The sequence below is a fragment of the Teleopsis dalmanni genome, chromosome 2, assembly GCF_002237135.1.
Source record: "Teleopsis dalmanni isolate 2A chromosome 2, ASM223713v2, whole genome shotgun sequence".
NCBI lineage: Eukaryota > Metazoa > Arthropoda > Insecta > Diptera > Diopsidae > Teleopsis > Teleopsis dalmanni.
In genome coordinates, this window is record NC_051847.1 from 12,119,595 (window position 1) to 12,140,257 (window position 20,663).

The following is a 20,663-nucleotide window of genomic DNA, read 5'->3' on the forward strand; positions in this document are numbered from 1 at the left end:
TCATTGAATAATCACGAAGACTATCAGGAATACTCAAATTAGTCAGTGAGATGGGCGGGACTCTGCAAAATCCCCCCAGCTATCAGAGAGTAAAAGTGCCCAGATGCACTAACTCGGAAAAGGCTTAACATAACATAAATTTTAGTCTAAAAAATTGAGTTTAAGAAAACTTGACCGTAGTTGAGTTCTTGGACTTGTGAGAAAAAACGATGACCCATACAGAATTAGCTAGAACAATGAGCTGTACCAACTGATGAAAGTAGAGTAAGTTCGTTTGGTCATATCATAACATACGAGTATATATCATTTCTATCAGCAACTCACCAAGAAAGAGTAGGAGAAGAATAATAGAATTGCAAAGAAAAAAGAAACGACTGTGAATGGCTGTTATTCTGCAGACTTCGGCCATTTAAAGATTGTTAACCCAAGAATAATGATTAAGAATGTCAAGCAGACTTAAATAGTGTAGATAAAGCTATGAACTTCTAGAAGTTAGTTAAAAATAAGTGAAATAGTTTAGATTGAGAATAGTTACTCGGATAAGTAACAAATTTTTTATAAACATTAAACTAAAATATATCGACTTGATATGCGAATTAAGGTTGACATCATATCATATTCCAAGTTTAATTAAGATAGATTTTCAATATACGTGTTAACCGAGCTATAAAGCACTATAAAGCAATTATTTAGAAACTTAAATTGAATACATATAACTGTACAATCTAATTTATCTTCAATGTTAAACAGGATGCATGATCTTTAGAATCGTATTAAAGAAGTTTTTTTTAAACATCTACAGTAACTCAACGTACTGTTCGAAAGCAACGGCTGGCTACTTTCAATTTTCATCAAAACCCTTGGGATGAATTAAATAGAGTGTTGAAGTCCTATAAGAAAATGAATGACATCAAATTTGTTACATGTTGAGAACGTTTGGCATAAAGTGCTTCATGTGCAAGGCATCATACGTGACTGTAATTTGGAACGTTGTGTGACTGTAGGAAAATTTGTAAAATATGGCAGCACATTAAGTAAAGTTAAGAGGTTACTTTGTAAGTGTTAATACAGATTGTCAATTATGACACAAATACACATTCACCGACGAGTGTAGTTCACTTGTGGAAGACATACATACAAATGGGAATCGAGAGGACATATTGCATGCAAAGGACTTCTTGCCGTGTAAAGTTTTGTTATTCATAAAGCGAATAAATTGATTCAAGTTGTCGGCTGAGCGAATGCGTATGTAAAAAGGATATTAAAATAAGAGATAAGTAGATGTGTTGTGAAAAATTGCAAGAAAATAATTTTTATTTGTTGTAAAATGTTAAGAGATTTAATAAAAATAAAATTATATTATATGTTATTTAATTATTGATTAAATAATGAAAGACTATATTAGTGAATCAGTTCAATTAAAAATTGAAGTAACTATACATTGTCAGGAAGCCGTTTTGTTGTTTCGACCTTTTTAAAGGACATAAAACATTTATAAAAAAATTAAAAAGTATAAATATTGTGAACAATTATTTGTTAATTTATTAGGCAATATTTCCAAAAACGTCAAAATTGTTAAAAAGGCACATTTACGCTTTGGTAATTACATCCGGTTTATTGCCAAAAGTTGGTTTTTTCTGTCTTTCTTTTCAGTTCAAATTCAAACTCAAACAATTAAAGAAGAATTTTAAAGTTTAAAGAAAAGTATTTCAATGTGTTATGACTTTTCAAAGCTTTTTGGTCAAAAATATATATAAATTTATTATATACATACACATAAATTTTTAAAACCTGGTGCAACGAAACTTATATACATTATATCATTCAGCAAATCAAATGTAATCATTCTAGTTTATTTTACTGACTTTATTAACAAGTAGTAGATTTTAAAACAAAATATAGAAAAATTGTTACTTTCACCAAACGTTTATAAAAAAATTAATAAAAATATGATTTTATTATTATTATTTTAAAGATATGAAAAGACTAGAAAAAGACTAGAAAATTAACTATATACTAAAAATATTATAAAAATTTGACAGGACACGAGTTTGATTCGTGGTAATTGCAGTCTCAAAAAAAAATATCATTTACAAATAATTAAATACAAGAATTATTTCCAAGATCATTGATAATGGGTATTTGACAATATTCGAAACAGTTGTATGGTCCACCAAAAATTGGATTAATTAAAATAATTTATTAATTAAAAGAAAATTTGTTGTTGTAGTTTACTAGTTTTCGAAAAACCTCTTTAAAAATTTTATAAAATTATGCTCATTATTTCTTCGGTCAATTAGTAAAAGGTCAACATCCTAGATATAAACACTTATCTATGGAAAAAGTGTAGTAAGAAAAAAAAAATGTACAAGTGAGATAATGCTGAATGTTTTTGAAAAAGAAATGCATCAAATTTAAAAATTTTAAAAGATTTAAAATATAAAAGATAAAGATAAAATTTTAATTTTGAAGAACATTTTATTGAATGTCAAGAGGAAAAATATAATAACTGTAGTCTTCAAGTATATGTGATTTTTGTATATATAGTATATATATTTCTAATAGTTTTATTTAAATCAGTAAATATACATCTTTTTCATTTCGTGTTCCAATGCAAAGTGCAAACCAAAAAAATCCTTTTTCACTTAGTCGTTAGAGCGAGGAATTGTTTTCATACCTGTAAAGAAACAAATACGTAAGTTAATGCATATTATATAAATTCAAAAATATTTTTTTTATTTTATAGATCAATTTAAATAGCTTTTGTGGAACAACTGTACAAACATAAAAAGTAATTTTCGCAAGCACACAATTTCAGATGGATCAAAGGTAGAACCACTGAAGCGCATATAATTTGAATGTCTGTCTGCATACTGATGCGCGTCGTAGGAAAACGGGAAGTACCCATGCAAATAATCAGGATAACGTAGAGTGATGATGGTGTAAACAATTTTTTTCGGTACCGTTTTTGTGTAAAAAGTAATAAGGGATACTTATAAATTACTGAAAGTTTTATTAAGAATGATGGAGGAGAAGTAGTGAATAGTCTGTGCTTCATTTATAAAATTATGCAAAAACTGAGTGCAAAAAAATAGTGGTTTTTCCTTCAAATATCTTTTGCTATAAAATTATTCAGCATTTTGTTAAGTATTCACGCGGTTCGCTTTAATTTTACTTTCATGAATTATTCTAAAAAGGTCCGATATCTCGAGCATACTGACAATTGGTATTAAAACAAAAAATAATTAATAAACGCTAAAAGTAAAAGAAATTTTTCTTTTATATTAATTGTCAATAGTGAAAAATAAATCACAAATATAAAAAATATTAACAAAATCTTTGGATTCAATACTACGTTTTATATCTCAAAATTTTGTCCATTTCAGTGTCCTTAAGTACCATAAAAACCAGTAGATATATGTAATATAATATATATCTAGGGTAATACTTTTTTATTTTTTACAATATTTAAATACCCTTCGGTAATGAATATTCGTAAAGGAATTCGATGCATTTATAACCTGAGAAAGTATTTTTTTCGAGGGTGATTAATGAGTTACCATGCGCAGTTCACTCTTGGTTTAACTCCCACTCAGTAAAGATAGCAACTGCTACTTCACTTTGACATCCATAAAAATTGAAATTTCGTATAAAATCTGCTTGCCTGCAGGAGCATTTAATTGTCTTAATTGGATTGAAATTGATGAATATTTTGGAGCCATTCTGTATGTACTTTTCATTAAGAATAATTAAAAGAAATGTTTTCGTAAATGTAGACAAAATTAGAAGATATTTTCGATTATTTATTTTGTCAGTATTGAAACATAATATGATGTATACAATCTTATTGCAATTTTAACGAACAAGAAGGAAACTCAAATATTAAGAATTTCAATTTATTGCACTGATTTTTTCGTCTTGTCCTAATATTTGTTAAAAGTCATCATGAAAATTTATCTTCTATTATTAATAATTTGCAATCATTCCAATTTGACGATTCCATCAGGTTTTAAGTGAGAAAGCGAAAAATATATTTATTCAATGAAAAAATGTGGGCCATATTATATTTACATTGACTATGGTTGGTTGATATTAATGCCGGCAGAGGATTCTATTCTTTTAAGTTTCTTCGATATTTAAAGTAATTATGGTTGTTAGGCCTGGGCATTCACATTGTTAGTGTTTTGTGGTTCCTTCTTTAAAGTTTTTCTTGGACTTCTGCATTTGTGGTTAAAAGGAATGCCAAATTTTTAGGTAAGTATACATACTTATCAGTAAACTGGTGCTTATGTTAGAGTAAATTTTTGTCTTTTCTAAAACCAATTGATCTAATAGCAAAAGTTTTATATTGGAAAATTTTGAACAAACATGGAAGGTGGAGGATTTCTTTTTCTAGGCGCTAAGAAGATTTTTGCGCCCACACCACATACCATGATAACATGGTTATCATATTTGGGTTGCTAAATGTTTTTTTTCTATTTGTGTCTCGATGAAAATAGTCAGGTTATATGGTTATATATAGTCAGCATCGACTCTATTATAGTTTGTCATCACATACTTCTGTTACTGTGTAATTCTATCGGCTTGATATAAATCGCAGTGTGTATTCATATGTAATATTCGGGATGACTCGGGAACATAAGTTAAGGAAAACGTTTATAATATATGACAAACCATTTACTTAAATTTTGCAATATAAAATAATAACCAATTAATAAAATGAAGTTATAGATAGGTAGCTTGAAATGGTGGCCTTGTTTCCAAAAGCCCACTTGAGCTCAAATAATGGCCCATTGTAGTACCACAGGAATAGCATTGGTACGCACATAGATTTAAATCAGTATACAGCCAACGCCGAAAAAGGTAACGACTCCCCTATTAGGTACAGGAAAACCAACCTGATACTTCTATAAACTAGGGCAGGTCCTTTACAAATGAAGTGATATCTCTTTTCTCAAAAATTTTGTTCAAATATTGCTAGGAACCAATTATGCAATTTTACAATAAATTTTAATATCGTTTTGTTGAATTTCATTGGATATAAGCTAATCACATTTATTTAGTGATACCTGAATATTTGCCATTTGTGTGTATAATAGAATATTATTTATTTAATATTTAATATCAAATTCAAGCAGATAAAATTGAATACCAAAAACGTTAACAAGTTCCCTATTTTATTAAAGTTCCTAGATAAGGATTTTTATAATAATTTATATATTAAGCTGAGATTATTTTTAATACAAATACAGAATATTTAATCAGTTAAAGACATAATTTCCAGTAAATATTTGTACAATGTATGCTATTCCACATTATTGCATTAATATTGACTAGCATATCAAGGACGATAAAATACTGGCAATATGGCAGCCTAGAAGATAACAACAATAACAATGAAAACTTAAGTACAAAATGTGTGTACTTAAACTTGCAGAGGAAATTGAATACAAAAACCTATCAGAGCTCTATATTATCATAAAAAACAAAACGTTTATTTTTTTTATATATAAAATCAAAAAAATATTATTCACTTTAAGTTTTACAACTGAAAATTTATTAACTACTGCTGCGAATTTAGTTTGAATTGTTTTATCGATATATTTTTTTATGATATTTCTAGTAACACTTGCATATCCTAGCTACCTGCATTTCCGTGACTTCGTTCAATTGCGCCACGTTTCCTTGGCAATATGCTGTGTTTAATGTACGTTGAATTAAAAAAAATTAAAATAACTGAGCTGTTTTGTTTTCCAATAGTTTTTGATATTAAAATTTTTTTTTCATTTAAGAAACTTGGCAGTGTCCTTGATGTTAGTTGCTGCGGCAAATGTCATTTTCTTCTTGAAGCTTTTCTATGCTGCAATAGTTTTTATGCACTTCGTTACACTCGATATCACCAATTGATATGATTTTTTAACATATTTTCAAATCCATATAATTGAAATCGAGTATAACAGTTATGCTGCTGTGCAGGATAAGAGATAATTTCGCTTTTCTTACAAATGAAATTTGTGCAACGTTGCGTATGAGCGACATTTTGAGCAGAAAATATAATTTGGATTTGGTTTTTATTGCATGCAGTTATATTGAAGTAGCAATAATAGAAATAGTAAAGTTAATTTTTATTGAAGTATTTAACTATATTATTTTTTTTCTTTGAATGGTACAATTCAATTGCTTATACATATGTCTTAAGTTAAGATTAACGTTATTTTTGTGATAATAATTTTTAATTTGTAATTGATTTTCAGTGAGAGGAATTTTGTAGTTTTGTTCGTAAAACGATTTATGTTCCTTTGTAAAGGCTTGGCTTTTATCAAAAATTTTTTGAAGAATTATCCTTCCATTTTTTGTTCTATACAAATTGTTGATATGCGCATATAGTATAATACGCGCATGACATGACCCAAATATCTAACTGTCAGGACGTTTATGTAATGTGTAATGGAGTGATGCAAGCTTTTGTTTTTTATTTATTTATTGCTTGAACATTTCATAAAGAATATATGAAGTAACGATAATGGTGATTATTTTCTTCAAACTTGAAGTGCAGCGTTTTTCAACATCTGTGTTTGCATAAACCAGAAATATTCTAGCATAAGGGAATAAGACTGTTGAGAGTTCAAGATTTTAAGCATTTTATTATACGGCAAAATTTTGAAATTTGAAATTTTTTAATCCTAATTGAATTGAATATAATGAATCTGCTACTAATACTACTATCTGCTATTAAATATTTAATGTCACACTCTTTAAAAAATTTTTATTTCTTCATATATATTTCAAAAACATTTTTGTTTATTTTTCCAATGTTTTAATAAAATTTAATGTTTAAAAATGTTATCCAACGAATTTTTTTGAATTAATGAGACAAATTTTAAAATACACATTTCAGCAGTAACTGCATTTGTATGCGATATCATGCAGATATTTCGAAACGTGCCATGGCTTAGAGTTGGTCAACATTTGCATATGGGAGCGTTTGTATGCATATTTCCTTCATAATTGCAAACATTTTGGCTTAGAAGGATTTTTTTCAGATAAATGTGTGTACTTTAATTGCTTTATTAGCCTCTTATTTTATTGAAAATATTGCAATATTTAAATAAAAAAGTTTTTATGCTTACTAATGATTATACAAATATTAATATTTATATACATAAGCTTTAATATATGTGAGTATATTCATTTTTATATAAGCTGTATGAAATAATTTAAAATTAATTGCAATAATTTATATTGTGAGATAAAAAATTAAGCTTAACTGAAATTCCTATTAAATTTATTGATTCATTATCCTATATTAATCTTATTAAAATATTATCTGCAAATTTCATTCCTAAAAGCATAAAAAATGAGCATCACTTTCCAATATAGACAATTTATATAGTTTAAATAAATTTAAATTTATATTTAAAAATATATCCTTAATTAAACTTATTAATTGTCACTCAATTCACTGGCGCTGCAGTTCAGTTAATGATAAGTGAAAATATATAATTTCTCTTAATGAAATTATGTAAGTGTTAAGCCGCATTAATTAATCGAATATAAGAGAAATTTTAAAAACAAAAATGTATATATATTGTTAAACTAATTAAGTATTGTTATTGCTTCTGTATTAATTCATATTTCAAATTTATTTAAAAAATTTTATCAAATTTAAAAATGGTTGAAATAAAAATGCTCGGTTTGGTACATTTGTCATTTAATTAATATTCGAAAATATAAAATATTATATTTATATTATATTATAAATTTTTACATAAATTTTTTGAACAAATAAACTTTTATTAATATTGTACGTACTTTTCAATAAGTTTGAAAAACTAATTAAAAAAAATGGATATTTATTTATATCCCTTAATATCAACTTATTTCAACGATCTTCGAATGCATGAATCTCATCCAGCTATTTTTCAAAAGACTCGCTAAATTTTCCTCAAAGATTGCAATTACTTATATGTTAGATGAAAATCGTTTTTCTGTAAGAATTTTTTGAGGTCTGGAAACAGTCAGAATTCAAAGGAAACTAAATTGATTACTTGTTGCATCACTTCGTACTATAACTTATTGACACTAGTGCAGATTTTTTAAGGATTTTCGGTTTACATTAGTGTTGTTTTAATTCAGAGATAAATCAATGAGCATAATCTTTTTATCTATCATAATATGCTCCATATAATAAAATATCAATCTTGTTTAAATTATAGTGTGTTATTGGTCATTTATTTGTAAAAGATATACCGAAAATTTATTAAGAATTTAAGTATATTCTGATGGTGCGATACTTAACTGTTTACCATGGACTGCGTTATTACCTTTACAAAATGGCTCTGTCCGGCAGAATAGATTGCCGACTCTGCTTAGAAGCAGATGAAACCTCAATTCATATTCTCTGTGACTGTTCAGCCCTAACCTGCAGTAGTGGGTGGTCTCTGGATCGAGAATTAATTTCCTGCTAATGAAGCAAATAGGAGGTCTTCAATGGCAGACATTTTGGCTTTCATTCGAAGGGCGGAATATTTTCTGTTCGGTTAAGACCTGTAGTACCACAAAAGATCAACTATGATCGCGGCGCACTGATCCGTTAGGGCCCGGTACCCTGTTTATTTTTATTCTATTGTGTAATGAGTATATTCAATTCCTAATCACTTCTGTTCGGTTAGGGTCTGTAGTAGCACAAAAGATCAACTATGGTCGCGGTGCACTGCTTCGTTAGGAGCTGGTACCCTGTTTATTTGAAATCTATTATATTCAACATGTATATTTTATAGCAAATGTATGTCAAAATATAGCCAATTTAATTAAAAGCATTTATTTTGAAAATTTTATTAAATTTTAGTATATAAATTGAAATAGTCACTTTAAAGGAAATCAGTTCAACAAAAAACCATTTACTTTCAATTTATGTTCCCTTAAAACAACATAAACTGACATTATTGACAGATTCTACAATCCCTCCACAATCGATACGTAAGATTAGCTTAAGCTGTGTGTAAAATCAGTAAACAAAATATGCCATGCAAAAAAGGGTATGAAATGTGTCAAATAAATTTTATAAGACCTTAAGCCTTTAACATTTCCGTGCAACCGATATCAGCTTATTTTTCTCATTTTATTTACAGAAACCTGCAACCAATTTTTTTCTCGTAAAAAAAATACAAAAAAAACGTGTCTGTGTAAAAAAAGAGGGCAAAGGCGAAAATTGCTTCCCAACTTTTTTGGTTGCATGCCAACAGCAGAAAGAGAAGCAACTGTTGCTGCCACTTCTATTAGAGCTTGATTTTACTAAAATTTCATTTTTTCGTAAATACTTTCATAGCTGTTGATGCTGAATCGAGTAACTACAGGCTATACATGCGTATCCTTACAGGATACTGCAGGCTTTACTATAGAAATGCATTTTGTCCTTTATTGTTCTTTTTTTTTCAGCTGTGAGGTTGATGGTAATTTATTTTTTTGGTGTGGAGAATAAACCAATAAAAACATGCAAAGTTTTTCATGCAATTTTGAATATGGATACGTTACGATGGGTGTGGTTTATGCAAAAATAAATGACATTTGATTGTTAAAATTTTATGAAAATAGTCGTATATAAATATATATATATAGATATACGTTTCAACACGAATACAATTTTACATGAATTCGTATAAACAAAACTTTTATATGTGATATCAAACTTAATTTAAAGTTACTCATACGCCACAGCATCAATGTTTCACAGTTTCAACGAAGAAAAATGATTTTGAAAATAAATTTTATTTTAAAACAATTGAATTTATTTTTTATCTTCTTTTCTATAGAATAGTTCTAAATTGCTTGTCTACATATGTTATTAAACTTGGATGATTTGAAAATATAAAAGTTTTTGTAAATCAAGTTTATTGCAAAAATAGTTTTGTTCAATAAAAGTCAATGGAGAAACTTTTTTAAAGTTGAGGCTATAGATAAACATAACTTTTTGAATACGAATATTGCATAAATTGAAAAATAACAACTAATTTTTATTATTACAAATTTTTGGTATTGTTAAAATTGAATAGAAAAAGATTGATATACCTAAAGTTTTCTAAATTTTAAACTATTTTTATACAAAATATTAAGAGAGAAACAAACCTTTATTTGAAATATTTTGTAAGAATAATTTTTATATTATTTTATATATTATAACCATCAAATGAGCGACTATAACGTGGAACAATGCAGTAGCCCCTCGAGAAAGAAATCCGAGAACGGAAATATTGGTGGATTATACACACGTTACGCAAAAGCACAAATGATGTATTACATGCGGCAGTAACCTGGAATGCGCAAGGCAGTAGAACATGTTGACGACCACGAAATTCTTGACATAGAATTGGTGAACTGAGGTCTATCGCTCGGAATAGGCAAAATTGAATAGGCAAACTTTTGTACAAACTCTTTGTGAATAGGTTAAGTTAATACTATCAAATATTGTATAGAACATCCCATAATAATAATAATAATAATTATAATAATAATATGTTATAAGTATAAGTAATTCTTGGGTATATGAAATATGTGTATAAATAATATATTACAAAAAATAAATCTAATTTCCATTGAAAATTAATTTCTTAGTTTGATTTCAATCTACTTTTATAAAGTAAAAACATTCTCAACTTTTTTGTTAGAAACTTTTGTTTCATCCTGGAACACAAGTTTCATTTCGGGAAGTAGAAGAAGTGTTGAAATCCTACTTCAGGGATAACTTTTTGTTGAATAGTTTAACCACATAAGAGAAAATACTATTGAAAGATGGCTAAGTTGAATGGCAAAACTTTTTAATTCATATTTAGCATTTGATAGCGATTGATTCACCATTAAAATTATTGTTTATATAAAAAAATAATAGTTAAAGTTAGGTAAGAAATGCTATGGGTTTTAGTATATAGTTTCTGGTATTTAATGTATTTGTAATTCAAAAAACTTTTAGAGTTTGAAGAAGTTATCTTTTTCTTCTCAGACTAATTGTAAAAACTTTGGAAATTAGTTTGAATAATCAAATTGCGTAATTGATAAAAGGATTGCTGAAGTTGGGCGGTGCAGTGACTAACAAATGGTGTATTCATTGCTTAAATACTTGTATGTGAAGTGATTCATAGTTGTTTTCAGTTTGCAATGAATAAAAACTTTATAGAACCAATTTAAATTTACGTTTCTTTTTTAAATTCATATGTACATTTTGTTACTCAGTGGCAAATTCTGTGTAAATATATTTTATGTAAATAGTTCACAATAGTCAAGCACATATAAAAGCAATGCTTGAAATGAGTAGGATAAGTTGTGCGAATGCCAGAAGAAAGAGCAGGAGAATCTTCGAGAGTGAAGTAAAAACAACGGGAAGAAAAGGAAGATAGTATTCGTCAAAATCTGAGAAATATGAATGTCAACAATTTGAAGATAAAAGCCATAACTGGAGAAGCTTATATTCTACGGATGATGATAATGTGTCAATAGTTCCTAGATCTATTAAATAAAATACAAGAAAATTAATCAAAATGCATTTCGTCTCCTTTAAAAGTGAGTCTCATTGAGTGCAAAACAATTATGCTAGAGCTTGCGCTAATACTCTACACATTTTACATAGACTGGTTGGATAAAGGCAGTACATTCTTTAAATGACTATTTCAATTTATGAAACGATTTATTATAATGAGACTTAAAAAAACGCATACAGGATCATGTCTGCCGATTACGTTGTTTTGTCGATCATATTTCTTAACTTTTTTCAGAGATCGATTTATAAGATCGGAGAACATAAGTGTCAATTCGCACAGAGTCATGGTGTGGTGCCACTAATAGTACGAATTAAAATTCTTATAAGACAAGTTTAAATAGCTTTTATTATTGAAGGGCTCTATATCATTAATAGAACAAATTAAGCAGAAGATGGTGTTTATTAAGTTTTCGGTGGTAAAAAGCAAATAACATCAAGGAACTTGAATAAAATACCAAAGCCACGATTTTTATAATATAGAGTCCTTATAATACATTTAAATGATAATACGAAGGAATTGTTCTTCAAATTTTTTGTGTCTATTATAAATACTTGATTATTGTAAGTTGTTTTGTGTTCATTTTTATGAATTATTTCTTTTAAATATTTGCTGCTTTCAAATATCATTGCTGAAGGTAGCTATGATGTTTGAAATGTTTGAATCAAAACAATTTAATTTTACTTCAAATTTATTTGTGGTAAATTTGAGTTAATTGAGTAGAGTTTAAAAGACTTTCTGACTGCAATAAATGCCATAAAAACCCAACTGACAAATTGAGTAAACTTCCTAACAAGCAATGCTAAAATATATCAAAAGCAGTAAAGGATTTGCAGTGAATTCCTAATACCTGAAATAATAATAAAACAGAATCTAGATTGTGTTCAACCAAATGAAAAGCAAATACTGTAGCAATCTTCGAAGCAGCGCTGGATTTGTGGTAAATATTTCCTTTCTGAATACTACTCATTTCCATGAATTCGATGTTGCTAATATCTCTTGGGGAAAACATACATAATGGAGGCTTGTTTGTTGCTTGTTGCCATGGCTGTTGATGGCGTTGTGGTCGGTGGTATTTGCTTTATACAATATAACATACAATATCATTTGAGATTAAAACATGAGAAATAAGTGAAATCTTTGTTAAAAATTTGCTCTGTTAATTTATGCTTATGGGAATTTACCCATTTTTGGTCAATTACAGACAATGTTTTCAGCTTGCTTAATAGCTTTCAAAGGATTTGAGTATAACAAGTAAAATTTTCTTTAACAAATACATAATTTCTGCTAAACATTCACATATTTTCATTATTTCGTTTAATCTAGAACATGGTATAACCCTATTTCACCTGTACGAAATAATTTTTCATGCAATAAACAAAATTTTTTGCTTTAAAAATGAATTTTGTATATTCTGAAGTGGCGTTTTTCTGTGCGTGAGCTTTTCTCTATATCTTTCACATTTTAGCCTTAACATTATTTTGGGTAATTATTAACGTAGAGTTTGCTTATAGAATAGTTGGAATATGTGCGGTATAATAAATTTTTGTTCTTAAACTAGCAAAAAACTCTAATAAATCAAAATGAAATTATAGCAAAATGTTTGTTTTGGCAAATTCTCACTCATAAATTGTAGTCTTACTTTATTTTGAAAAATGTGAAATTGTAGATATGAAAGCAAAATATTTATGTTATTAAGTTACTCCTTTCTCTTCCATTTATTCTTTCTGTTTACTCCTTTTGGTTGTTTGAAATTTATTTATCACAAATTTTTAATACTAAACTTTTAGAATTTCAACACATTTTTTTTTGATTAAATAAAAAAAAATTATTAAGTATAGCAACAATTTGTCATCAAACTTTACAGAAACTTTAGTCAAAAAGTCATTCTTGTAGTAGTCATAATCGCAAGGATACAAATGAAATCACGCCAAAGTTTTCGAGTGCTTTTTTTGTTTAGAATCACTTCTGGGGAAAAGTTTCCTTCTGATAGTAGCTAAACAAAATTTAGCTGTGAAGTGTTGTTTCGGAAGGAAGTGTGTAGTCAACGTGTTTTGTGAATTAGCTATGCGGAAATATTGTATTGGGAATGCTGCAATAGTCAACACAACTTCAACCTCGTTCAGTTTTCAGATGCTAAAGCGGATGCGTTAACACTGCAATAAATTGGGATAAAGTAAACACGTAAGTGTTAGAAAGTTTTATTAAGGAAAACATGAAACAAAGATGCATTATAAAAATACAAAAAAGAATTATTTTCTGTTTTTAAAAATAAAACATAGTGAAACGAGCAGATTTAATTTCAAATAATACACATTCATATAGCAATAGCAATAAACGAGGGGTACTAGCTCCCAGCGACCATGATTGATCTTTTGTGCTGCAACAGACCCTAACCGAACAGCAGACAGTCCGGCCTTCCGAATGAAAGTCAGAATGTCGGCCATTGAGAACCTCCTAATGTCAGAAGGAGAGAGTAGTTCTCGACCCAGTGACCTGCTTCTGGCTCAGATTAAGGCTAGAGAGTCAAAGAGAATGTGACTGGAAGTCTCGCCTGCTTCTAAGCAGAGTCGACAATCTATCTTTTCGGACAGATCTATTTTGATAAGGTAAAAACGCAGTCTATGGTCACTCGTTAAATATTCCACCAGTTTAAGTTTAAGTAATCTAAGTAATCTAAACAACATAAAATACATTGATTTATCATTATACTGAAGAATTTTTTCAAATTTTCATGTAACTCTGAGCTGACCACTTTTGAGCATTAAGTTCGTCAATTATTAAAATATCACATTTTATGATAGTAACGTTAAAGAATCTGTAGAAATATTTCAATGAAATAGACAAAAAGTATGTTTCTGTAAACTTCAGTGATTTATAAAAATATTCCTTCCTTTTTTAATGTATACTGCGACAATGGAACATCTTTGTCATTTTGTTAGAGAAATTTTAGCTGATGTGGTAAAGAATATATGAAAACCACAATATATTGTATGGTTGAACCAACATGATACATCGACTAAGAATATTTTAACCTGAGATTTAGTTAAAATCAGATTAAATCAATCAATTTATTTTTCTGCGTGAACTCAGGTCTAAGTTTTGCAAAAGACCCATTAACTAAATAATTTTTTGTTACGACATTAACTATATTTTCAACGAAAGATATATCTCAAGTTTAAAGGAAATTAAATTAAATTGAACTAAATTTTTTTGATATAAGATATAAGATAGATATAAGATAGAGCACTCGAATTGGTAATATCGTGGTGTTATTATTAAAAAAATTTTTAGGGTAATTAGTTTATTAAGTTATTTTAACTATCACTTAAGTACAAAGATGTATTATTGAAGCGAATAGATACTACAAGCGTGTTTAAGGTTCTATGCACTAAGTTATTAAGAATAATTTAAGTTAAAGAAATTTTTTTTAGTAAAATTAAAATACTATCATACTATATGGAACATCTATGCCATTTATACTATCTCTACACTGAATTAGCAATGGGGTACATATAAAAATATCTGCTTATTTTACTACAGGTTTTTATTTACATTACAAAGTCATGATGATTTTGTCTATTTAAGCTGGAGACATAGCCCTTTTTTATTATTTTAATTCTATTAACAACATTAAAATCTCTGAAAAGGATAATGACTTATCTGAATAGAGACTGCAACAATATCCTTTTGTAAGCTAAAAGCGATACTTAAAACTGAGACTATAAAGCTTGCTGACGTAAACAGTTTTTATATGATGGGAATAATTTGTTTAAAATTAAAATGTGACAAATAAAATTGACAAAATATAAAGAATTTTAAGGGGAACAAAAATGTTCGATAAGTCATCCTGTAAAATATATACGTCAGTTATAGCTGCGTCATGAATTTACGCGAAAAATATATTTGTATTGAATATTTTCGTGACATTTTGCATTATGGTTGCAAAGATATGCTTAGGTACATAAAATGAGAACGTTTATAAAAGCTAAATTATCGTTTTAATATTTATCCAATAAATTTTATATTCACATAATATTTTTAATAGTGTTCATTACGTTGTGATTACATTGTGACGAACTTTATTGGATTACGCCATACATGACGTTAAAATGCTTGTCATTTAAAGCAAGAATAAATATTTAATGACTTTTAGTAAAAGAATATAATCAATATTCCAATATAATACAATTTATTACATCCCTGCATTTGTATAGCTAACAAAGAAATATTTTATACCTGTGAAAGACTAGTACTTGTATTATGAATTAAAAAGCAGGTGAGTCAAAAATAAAGCGAAGAGAACAGTATAAACACTAATGAATGTAAAAAATATTTAAAACAGATAAGAAATAAAGTTTTTAGACTGCAATGACAACATCCAAGGTTTTTGACTTAAATTATTAACATATTCTCTTCAACTCTAATCAAATTTGAATACTTTTCGAACAATTCAACAGTTTTCTTAAAACTTTTTCAAAACAAAATTTTACTACGGACTTTTGTCATACTAAGGTCCCTGAGTACACTTGTATGAATTTAAAATGTAATATTGACAGAAATCAATTTTAATTAAGTTGCTTTTTGCTACAATTTTATTTTTTAACAATTTTTTTAAGTAACATTATTTCATACTTTTATGCTCAAAAGGATATTAAAAACTTCCAAGAAATCATTGTATAATATGTTTCAATACATATATAGGCATATCCTCACAAAAGGACATCATTCGTAAACAAATGTTGACGTCAATTTATGGCATTAACATTTATACAATTACGTCAACGTATATATATTATCAACTATTGTTTTATTTAGCATTCATTTTCTAGAATGTATTTTACACATATATTTAAAAAATTCTATTAAAAATAGAAATATGAGATTACAAAAGGCATAAAAAGATAAATTCTAGCTAATATTATTGATTTTAAAGATTTCGTTTCATATATAAAAAGCTTATAAAAAGAGCTTATAAATTTAATTCATATATAAATTAAATATTTTTATATAGTGATATTAAGCACATACAAGTCAAAGGAAGTAGTTGCGCAACCTTAGCTCGAAAAACAGAAAGCTGATCTACAGCCAGATAATTAGACCAGCATTACTTTATAGGTGTGTCAAAGTTACAAGTTGCTCAAAGACAGGCTCTCCGAAAACTTTTCAAAGTGTTATGGTACATACGTACGAATGACATGTTAAGAGACCTTAGAATAGATCCGGTCAAAAAATACATGTGACAAAGTCCTAAAGCTATATGTGAAAACCGACAGGTTGCCCTACTTAGCACTATCTATTCTCAGAGTAATCACTAATCGCACGGGTCAGTACGTAGATCTGAGATCAGTCATTGAATAAACATGAAGCTTATGAGGAACACACGAATTAGTCAGTGAGAAGAGTGGGACTCTACAGAAACACCCTAGCTATCAAAGAGTAAAAGTGCCAAGATGCACTAACTCGGAAAAGGTTCAATATAATAATAATTTCTGTAATGTGAATGATGACGATATGATTTTTAAAATTTATGTAAGTATGGTTTGTTAGAATCAATATTCATAAAAATACAGACATTTTTAAAAGGTATAGAATTCCATTTTTTGAAATGTGCCCGATGCTTATCAAGATCGTTTTCCTCATTTTGCATTCGTATAAAAATAAGTTTACAAAAAAATGTTTATAAATTCATTTTAATTGCATTTCTTAGCTAAATACAAATATATTAAATACGTAATCCTTTAAAAATATTATATTTAAAAATAATCCTAAAATATTTTCACAGCTTATGTACATAGTATATAAGAAAAGGCAAAAGGTTAAGAGTCTGCACTGAAAACGACACTAATAAATATTTACGTCTCTTATAGTATTAAAATTCATTTATACCATTTTTAGTGTGAATGCAAAAGTCTCGTATCCTTTCAGACATATAAATTTATTTCGTTAAAATCCTCTACGGAAAATACTTGTACAAACACATATGTCTGAAAAGTATTAAAAGTACAAAAGAAATGCTAATGCAAACAAATACTCGTAAAAACAAAAGAATAAGCAAAAGAATAGCTTAGCTAGTGCATCTAAATAAGGACTCGCAGGATACAAAATTGGCGTTAGAAATGAATTAGTTTAATGTGTGGTGATATAAAAATCTGGCTTAAGGCAACATTACTGTATCTGGCTGTATAAGATTGTGGAAAATATTAAATTAGAAAAAGAATAAATTTCAATTTCTTAATATTGTGTCAGGTCAATACCAGCAAGGATATGCTAAGAAAATAGAAAATAATAAAGTTGATAAGTCACAATAAAATGATTGCAAAACATGCAAATTGTAGAGTAAAATGTAGATACGGACCACAAGGTCTTTGTGACACAAATATAATTAGAAAAATGTCTTCGAAATGAGATGGGAAGAAGTAAATAAAATTTTTTATAAAGGTTCACTTTTGTTTGTCAATTTGAATAGTAGAGTAAAAATTTTTTTTTTTTATATTTTTTAACCTATGAAAAATGTTAGAATAGAATTTTTCTTGTTGAACGTAGCACAATTTGTCATACTCTACGTATGAGTGACAAATAATAAATTTACTTGCAAAAAGGCACACAAATTGTCAGTCAGTCAGTCAGTGAGGCAGTAGACTTGGAACAAATACAACTTCTATCTTGCATACAACATTGCGTTTGAGTAGCATTTCGCAGTATTAAAAACGACCAAAAGCCATTTGCTTATTAAGCAAATAACGTATAAAAACATGACATTAAATTATCAATTATAATTAAAATGTTTATGAGGACAAGCGTAAAAGTTTTTGCAGTTAAAACATGTCGAAGCCATATGTTAGCTAATATCTAAGCTTCAACATTATAATTTTGAACATGTGTTTTAGCACATAATTTAATTAAATATTTTAAATGTTAGATTTTCCACATGAAGTTGCAGATTAAATGCTGCCGAAAATATGTGTTTATTTTGTATCTATTGCATGGACAAATATATGAGTCTACGGTGGTAAGTCAATGCGGTGGCCACAGTTTTATACAGTTGACTCCACTATTATTTTCCTTTTTTACATAAAAGTGTAAATTTCCGCATTTAAATTCATTTAAAACTTATTTTGTGTAAATACTAATTTCTCTCATATGTTTCAATATTTATTTTTATTAGACAATTTGAATAGAGTTCATTATCAATTTACAACTTTCCATTAAAGCCAATAAAATTTTAATTAAAAATTTTTTGTTTCTACACAGAAATGATAAAGAGCATAATTTTGAAAGCAATTAAAACGGTTGAATTCCACCATCAGATAAACTTAAATTTAATTTAGTAACAATAAACAGCAGCATTTGCTAGAATAGCACAAACCCACAATTGCATTGTAGGAAGGATTGTACTAAATGTTAAACTAGACGCCACTTAGGTTAGGCACGTTTATGCCACAGTGAACGAGAACACAACAACAGCTTAATTAGCACAACTTTGAATCTCAAACGCAAGAAACCAGCAGTATAACTGGCCATAACTGCGATGCATTTAAGCAAAAAGGTTAAGCGTAGCAAAAAAGGCTTACATAGACTCTAGGGTATAACCAGGCAATAATGTGTGAGAACGCAAAAATACACCATCGAGCCGTACAATAATTTATATAAAACTTAGCCGACATTGCTGTTGCCGCAGGCCAGAGCAGTAAAAAGGATTTATACATTTGACTTACTGGTGTGAAAACAGTTTAGAGCTACTTAGAGCCAGCTTATATCATTATACTTAATTAAGCTGTGATGCTGTTGCAGAGAACAACGAATTATTAACTAAGCTGTAGATTTATTAAATTTGTTACCAAAAATGATAAATCATTTGTGTGGACTTGTTGATGACTTGACAATGCTGAGTAAAGCAAAATTTTAACATTAAAAACTCAGACATTTTGCTCCTTATTTTTTGCCTTATCATTTAATTTTCACTTAATGGCCATTATGCAAATTGAATATGAGCCAATGAGAACCGACCCATAGCAACGCAACACAAGCAGCTACGAAATGTATACTTGGCGAATTTACTTTTGCGCAAAAATTACAAAGGGAAGTATGATAGTCCCTTGGCGATAACAATAATTCACAGATTTAATTTATAAATCTTTCGTTGTCCAACAGAAATTAAAAAGCAATCGTTGATATCGTTGATAAAATGGTGGTTGGCATAAGGCAATAAAAGTGAAATAACAAACAAGTCGTTTTCGTATGGAATACGCGCCTAAAAGGCGACAACAAGAAATTTTTATTACATGCAGATTAACTTTATGTTGCCAAGGAGCCTTCTGTCGTCGTTATGTGTTACGGATAAGGACTACAAAAGTACATGAATATTAATTTTTACTATTTTGCACAAATGTATGATTACATAAATCAAGAAAAAAATCTTTATGTTCGCCAAAAGTATATAAAAATACATAAACTGAGTATTATGTATTTCTATGTACATATCATATATTTTATAATATAAAAGCTTAAAGTCATATGCGTTAAAGAAATAAATAAAATACATAAATAAATAAAATACATGAATATATATAACTTTTATCAAGAAAAAAAGTTACAAAATTAGTTTTGTTTCTCATTTTTTAAAATATAAACTATAAATTATAATACGCCACGGCGGTGTTAAATCATTGAAATATTTAATATAACATCATCTGTTTTCCATTTTTAAATAAATAAAATTCATGTTATTAATTGAACATCCTTTATGTAATACGTTGTAAAAAAATTTATATACTTTATCTTAATAAACTTTTCCGTTCAACTCTCATAAAATCATTAGACGTGGATATGTCTTGAAACTGATCACACGAACAGAAAAATTTGAAATGTTGTTGTGAAGACAATACGAAAAGGATGCAAGTTACTCTATACGTATGATATGGGTCGCTTAAAATAAAAAAAAACAGTGCAACTAGTTTGTTTGTTTCGTCAACTATTATCACTGTCTTATAGGCAGAACTTGTAACCGAAAAGGGGTTACTTTCAAGTACTACGACTGTAGTTTTGTATGAGAGAAGAAGAAGAAAATGTGCAGAAGGTATATATCCATTCTAGAATCTCTCTTTTCTAAGGTACTGTCCGATATTACTAGTG

At 28.1% G+C, this 20,663-nt stretch overlaps 2 protein-coding genes across 2 annotated transcripts in view; both read right to left on the reverse strand.

Moving 5' to 3' along the window:
- Positions 1-20,663, reverse strand: part of LOC119685949 — a 317,355-nt gene that overhangs the window by 121,436 nt on the left and 175,256 nt on the right. The window lies entirely within an intron of this gene.
- The window catches only part of LOC119673946, a 76,241-nt gene that overhangs the window by 52,276 nt on the left and 3,302 nt on the right, over positions 1-20,663 (reverse strand). The window lies entirely within an intron of this gene.